Here is a 6,417-nt window from a genome sequence, read left to right as displayed (position 1 = left end):
CAGAGGTTAAGAGTACTGGCTGCTATTCCTAAAGACCTGAGTTCAATTCCCGGCACCCACAACTGTCTGTAACTCCAGTTCTATGGGACTCAATAACTTCACACAGCCATACATGAAGCAAAACACCAATGTGCACAAAATAAAAATAAAATACTAATAAAAATATCATCCCTGATGCCCCCAACCCCTCCTTCATAAGCACATTTCTGTCTCCTACTTCTATAAGTTTGACTTTGCACATGTAAGTGACATCATATGGTGGATGGGGATCCAGCTTCTTAGGCCTCAAACTCAAATTCACTGTGGATCGAAGTAGTGGATGCAGATGTAACCCTCTCTGACACTGCTCCTGTAGATCTTGCATAAGGATGGAAGACCATGTCATTGATGGGTCCAGAGTGGCCCTTGCTTCTTCCAAACTCTTCGTCAAAAGACAAGTGGAAGTTGTGGTTAAATCTATGACTTCCTGGCCACCTCCTCGCATGGGTTGGTCAGAGTTGGGAGAGAAGGCAGCTGAGTTAAGTCTTCTGATGTTCAAAACTCAAAGAGTCAGAGCTAAGCTGTGTTGTCCTTGGATGCTGTGGCAAACACGGTCATGTCTCTAGACAGCTAGATGATCTACCAGAAGTACTCCTTAACATTCACCAACACCTCTCCAGGCTTGGCACTCACTATACTGCTTGAGCTCTCCACTCTCATGGCCTGTGACAGATGAATTACTTCCTCAGGAGTTCACAAACAGCTCTGGTGATCTTGGGATCACTGCAGGGTATCTTTGTATTGCTGTCCATCTGGCTTGGATCTCCTAGATCAAAGAAGCTCACAAAACTCCGGTATCCCATCTGCTTATCATGGAAAAACATGATGATGTTGCCCACAAAGTCAAAACCAAAGCTCCAGACATCTGGTTGATCTTGAGTAGAGCCAGCTGTTTCTCTGTTTCATAATCTCAGAGATGACAGCTATTGTCAGTTGGGCTGTAGGACATGCTTGTTATTCAAGTCAGTATCCACACACCACAGAGTTTCAATAAGAACCATGTAGGTTCCCAGCCTTTCTCCATTCACAGAGCACCACACATTGATGATAGGGTCTTTGGTCATAGTGAACAGGAGGTCTCCTTCACAGTTATACTTGACTACATGATAGACCACTCATGACCAAGATGGGAAGAAAGATATTTTGGTCTTCCTTTAGGCTAGCAGTTCAGCACTATTCCCCCATTCCACTCTTTTGGTATAATAATGCATATTGTGTGGCATTATATGTTGTAAGTATGTAGTTGTCTTTTTTTTAACAGGTTTTACAAACTTCCTGTTGCTTGGTGCCATGCTTCCTGACATTGATATATTTTTATCCTTCCAGAAACGCAAGCTCAAATAAATCCCTTCTTCTGTAAGTTTTTTTGATTGTGGTATTTTATTACAGCAACAGAAAAGTAGCTTATACAAAATCTCTTTATATTCCTCAAAATAATCACCTGTTGATCATGTGCATTGTAAATATAACCTAGAATTTAACTTGATGTTCTGTTTATACATAAGTAGTATGAATGTGCTCATGAATGTCCATGAACATAATATCAACCTTTGTCTTGTTTCTTATTAAAATGCATCTCAAAATAAGATCAAAAGAATATTTTCTGTGTTCTTCATGCTTCTCATACTTAACTTGACTCAACTTATGAATTTTTTTTTTATTTTCAGGTTAATTTATTATTTATTATTATTTATTAGATGTGCAGCCTTCTCCAATGATTGATTTGTTATCATATTCCAAATTTTATATAGGTATAACTGGTTCTCTTTTTTGGACTGTTCTGTAATCTCCCATCCATCCCTATGTTAACAAGACTCCATTATTGTAGACCTACACATTACTGTCCAATTTTGTGGCCCAACTCTCCAAACATTTCTACCACAGTTTTGTTTACTATTTTGGCTCTTTGTTTCTCTATGAGAATGCCAGGGTTTTTAAAATGTCTATTGAAACTCTCTGCTGGGATCTTATTATAGAAGAGGAATTAGAATTAGTGTGGAGTTTCAGTGTGAGGTCATCACACTCATGAAAGTGCCTGGTTTCTGCATTCATTCACATTTGGGTAGGATTTCATTTTCTTAAACAATAGTTTATAACTTTTAACAATGATATAGTTTGTAACTTTTAACAATGATAATTGTGCTAAACATTTTTTGTATTCTTGGCAGATTAATTTTGATATTTATGAACTGCTTAAATTTTTCATTTCTGTTGTGATAAACCACATATAACAAAATTTATCAACAAATATTTTCAGTATATGGCATGATCATATTAAGTATAGTCATATTATTGTGCCACTATAGAGCTTTAGAAGATTTTCATCTTTCAAATTGAGTACACTAGATTCCAATTATTTCCTTCCCATCTCCTCTGCAGAGTACAATGTCAGTCTGTGGCTCTATGAATTCCACAACTCTAAGCACTTCTTTCTTATACGTGGAGTCAAACAGTGTTTGTTGCTTGGTGAGCAGCTTATTTTATACAATTTGGTGCATTCAAAGTTTATTCGTGGTGTCTCATGCATCAGAATCTTATTTCTTTTTACAATAAAATACAAGACCAATCTAATATGTTCAGTAATTAAACATTTCTTGTCCTAATGACCAATCCCAACCAAACTAACAGATTAACTCTATCCAATTTCATTAAACAAGTATAGCTATCCTACTCTAATGTAGAGAGCAGACAAAGAAAGTTACTTAATATACTGATTTGAGTTTTCATAAGCTCAGTGAGAAATAAATCAAAGATATTAGAAACAAAAACATATAGACCAATTTGGTTTTTTACACATGTTTATTTTTATATTGTGTTCATGAATGTTTGCCTGAAAGTATGTATGTACACCAAGTGTGTTACTGGTGCCCACAGAGGCCAGAAGAGTGTCAGGTGTCCTGGAACTGGAGTTACGGGTGGTTGAAAGTCTCCCTGCAGATGCTGGGAACTGAACCCATGACCTCTGCAAGAGCAGAAAGTACTTCTAACTGCCACCTGCCCAGCTCCAGATCAATCCAGTTTTAATATATAAATAATGTTCTAAGTAAAGTATTAGCTAAACTAATTCAGATAGACATAACCTTATTTCCAGACTATGGTTAAGCTATGTTGATTACAGCACCCTGATATTTATCAACCTCACTTGTTAAGAAGATAGTCCCTTCTCCATTGGATGCTTTTTCAGTTTTATTAGAAAAGAAATCAGGTGACCATTTGGTATGGTTCTATTTCTGGAACTTTTTGTTCTGTCAGTTTGTGCATCCATTACTATTTAATACTGCTTGCTTTTGTTTTCGTTTGCTCTATGGTAAGTCTTAAATACAGTGAGTTATGTCACCTTCTTTAAAAGTATCTTCAACTATTACAGTTGTTTTCCTTCCCATTTAAATTCCACTCATTCTTTTTACATCTCAATGAAAACTCTTGCACATTGATTAGCATTATAAAAAGTGCACAGAGTAATTTTTAGAGAATTTGCATCTTTGCCACACTGTATCTTTTGATTATTGAACGAAACACTCTATTCATTATATGTATTCTATTGATTATTCCACATATCTTTGGTAGTTTTAGCAATTGTATCCTAGACATATTTTGTAAGATTACACAAAGATGCTTCTATTTTAAAATACAATACATGGTGTTTTTCTTTTCCTCTGCTTCTGCTTTTAATGGTGATGCTGTAAAAATACAATGTCAGTGTTTGTTTATTGATGTTTTCTCAGGAGTTATTAACTGACCACTTTTATGTCTAGATTGCTTTAGATCATCTACACAGAAAATCACATCATCTATGAATAATTGGAAGAGTTTTACTTCCACTTGATAGAACTTGTAGTTTTATGTTAAAGTATTTGTGATTTATTACGTGATTTTGAAGGAAAGCAAAACGAGTGTGTGTGATGGCTAATACTGATTGTCAACTTTACAGGATCTAGAATCATGGAGGAGAAAAGTCTTTGTGAAAGCCTTTGAGAGATTCTCAGAATCAGATTAGCCTCTAAAATAGTCTGTGAGGAACTTTCTAGATTAGCTAAACTGGAGTGTGAAGACCTACCCTCATTGTCTGACTGAATAAAAAGGAGAGAGCAACCTGAAACCTGGCATTCATCTGTGCTTGCTTCTGGATTGCCACAGCAGTGGACCAGGTGCTTCAGGTTCCTGCCACAGTGGTGTCATGATGGTCTGTACCCTCAAACTGTGAGTCAAAAGGAGACTTTTTTTCATTAAGTTGCTTTTGTAAGGCATTCTTCCCCAGCGGTGTATAAAGTAATCAATACAGTAAACATACTTATCATTTTCCTAATATTAACAGGAAGGCATTTGGTGCACATTGTAAGCCTCATGTTAACTGATCAATTTCAGGGTCTTTCTAAAGCTTAGAGGAGTAAGGCGAAATCTAAAAGTAGCTTCAATTTGAATCTCCCTGAGGCAAAAAATTTTGAACATTTTTCAGGGTTTGTCAGCCATTCATGTTTTATCTTTTTAAAATATTCTTCTCTCATACAGTACATTCCAACTTCAGTTTTCCCTCTCTCCACACTTCTCAGTACCTGTCTCTGACCCTTATCCACTCCTCTGGTGTTTTCATTCAGAAAAGAGCAGAAATTCTAGAGACATAATATCCTGTCCTTGGCTGGACAGTTTTTTAGTTTCATTAGGTCCCATCAGTAATAGAGGATCTTCGTGCCTATCAGTGCTTCTTCAGATAGTCCTTTTCTGTGCCAATGAATTCAAGCCTATTTCCCACTTAAGAAAGTCTATTATATTCAGGGTGTCTGGTCTTATATTAAGGTCCTTGGTCCAACTGGAGTTGATTTTGAACAGGGTTATAAATATGGGTCAGTTTTTATTCTTCTGAATATAACCTTCAGTCTGACCAGAACTATTTGTTGAAGATACTATATTTTCTTCAGTGTGTATTTTTGGCTGTGTCATAGCTGTGTGACATTGTGTCTGGGTTATCAAGTCAATTCCTTGATCACTGTGCCTGTTTTTATAATGATACAATGCTCTAAATTACTACAGATACAATATATACAGTTTTGTAGTTCAGCTTGAAATCATAATGGTGGTTTCTCCAACAACTTTTATTATTCAGAATTGTTTTAGCTATCATGAGATTTTTGTGTTTCCATATGAAATTGAAGATTGTTTTTTAATTTCTGTGAAGAATTGTGTTGGAATTATGATCAGGGTTACATTGAATCGGTAGATTGCTTTTAATATGATGGCCATTCTTACAATATTAATTCTACTGATCCATAAACACAGGAAATCTTTCCATCTTCTGGTGCCTTCTTTAATTTTTTTCTTTAATGTCATAAAGTTTTTAATTATGCAAATCTTTCACTTGATGGGTTTAAATTAACCCAAGATATTGTGGGATTTCCCTCATCTACATTGGCACGTTAGTTGTTATTATGTAGACCTTGTTTAGGCAACCATATTGCTGAGATTTCATGGGTATAGCATCCCTGCTTTGTTTTGAAAACATGATATTACAGCAGGCGCCCTGGTCCTCTGGTTCTTGCAGTATCTCTACTGCCTTTCTCATCATGCTTACTAAGGTTTATGTATTATAATCCTATACATATTTATTGTTATCTATGGATGTTTTGCCTTCATGTATGTTTATGTACATGGAGACAAAGAGAAAGCATCAGACTCAGCTGGTTGTGAGCCAACATGTGGATACTGAGAATCAAACCCATGTTGTTTTGAAGAGCAGTCAATACTCCTAACAGCTGAACCTTCACTCCAGCCTCACTTCTAAAACTTTCCCTAAACAAACATGCATATGCGCGTATGTTGATATATATGTAAAGGTCAATATAAATTAAATGAAAGTCTTTAGGGTAAGACCACAACTACAAAACTCCTGAAAGAGATCACAGAGGAAAATCTCCTCAACATTGACCTTGGCAGTATGTTTTGGGCTCACAGTATGTTTTGAAAGCTCAGGATTAAAAAGTAAATGAGTATTTTAAAATGGTATTATATCAGGAAAAAATCTTTTGAATTACAAACAAAATAATCAGCAAAGCTGAACAGCACCCTACAGACTGGAGAAAGTTATGTGAAAACCACATGACTGAAAAGAAGAGGATGTCCCAAGTTTATGACTAACTTACAATAGAAGAACAACTGAAAACCCATCTTTAAAGTGGACACAAGCCATTACTCCATAGAAGACATTAAGCATTTTGCAAGTAATCATATAAAATCTGTTCACTTAGTAATAACCAGAAAATAATATTGAAATGACTCTTTGATGTTACCTATATGCTCTAAGATGAATATTCATGAAAAGATAAAAGGTATTAGTGACAGTCTGGAAAAAAGTGGAAATTTGTACCCTGTACCTGGGAATGTAGA

At 35.8% G+C, this 6,417-nt stretch overlaps 1 pseudogene; it reads right to left on the bottom strand.

Moving 5' to 3' along the window:
- Positions 1 to 278: 278 nt before the first annotated feature.
- LOC116078647 lies at positions 279 to 5,599 on the bottom strand (annotated as a pseudogene).
- Between the last annotated feature and the right edge of the window lie 818 nt (positions 5,600 to 6,417).

This window comes from Mastomys coucha, unplaced genomic scaffold (assembly GCF_008632895.1).
Source record: "Mastomys coucha isolate ucsf_1 unplaced genomic scaffold, UCSF_Mcou_1 pScaffold5, whole genome shotgun sequence".
Classification (NCBI taxonomy): domain Eukaryota; kingdom Metazoa; phylum Chordata; class Mammalia; order Rodentia; family Muridae; genus Mastomys; species Mastomys coucha.
This window is presented reverse-complemented; position numbering and strand designations above follow the sequence as displayed.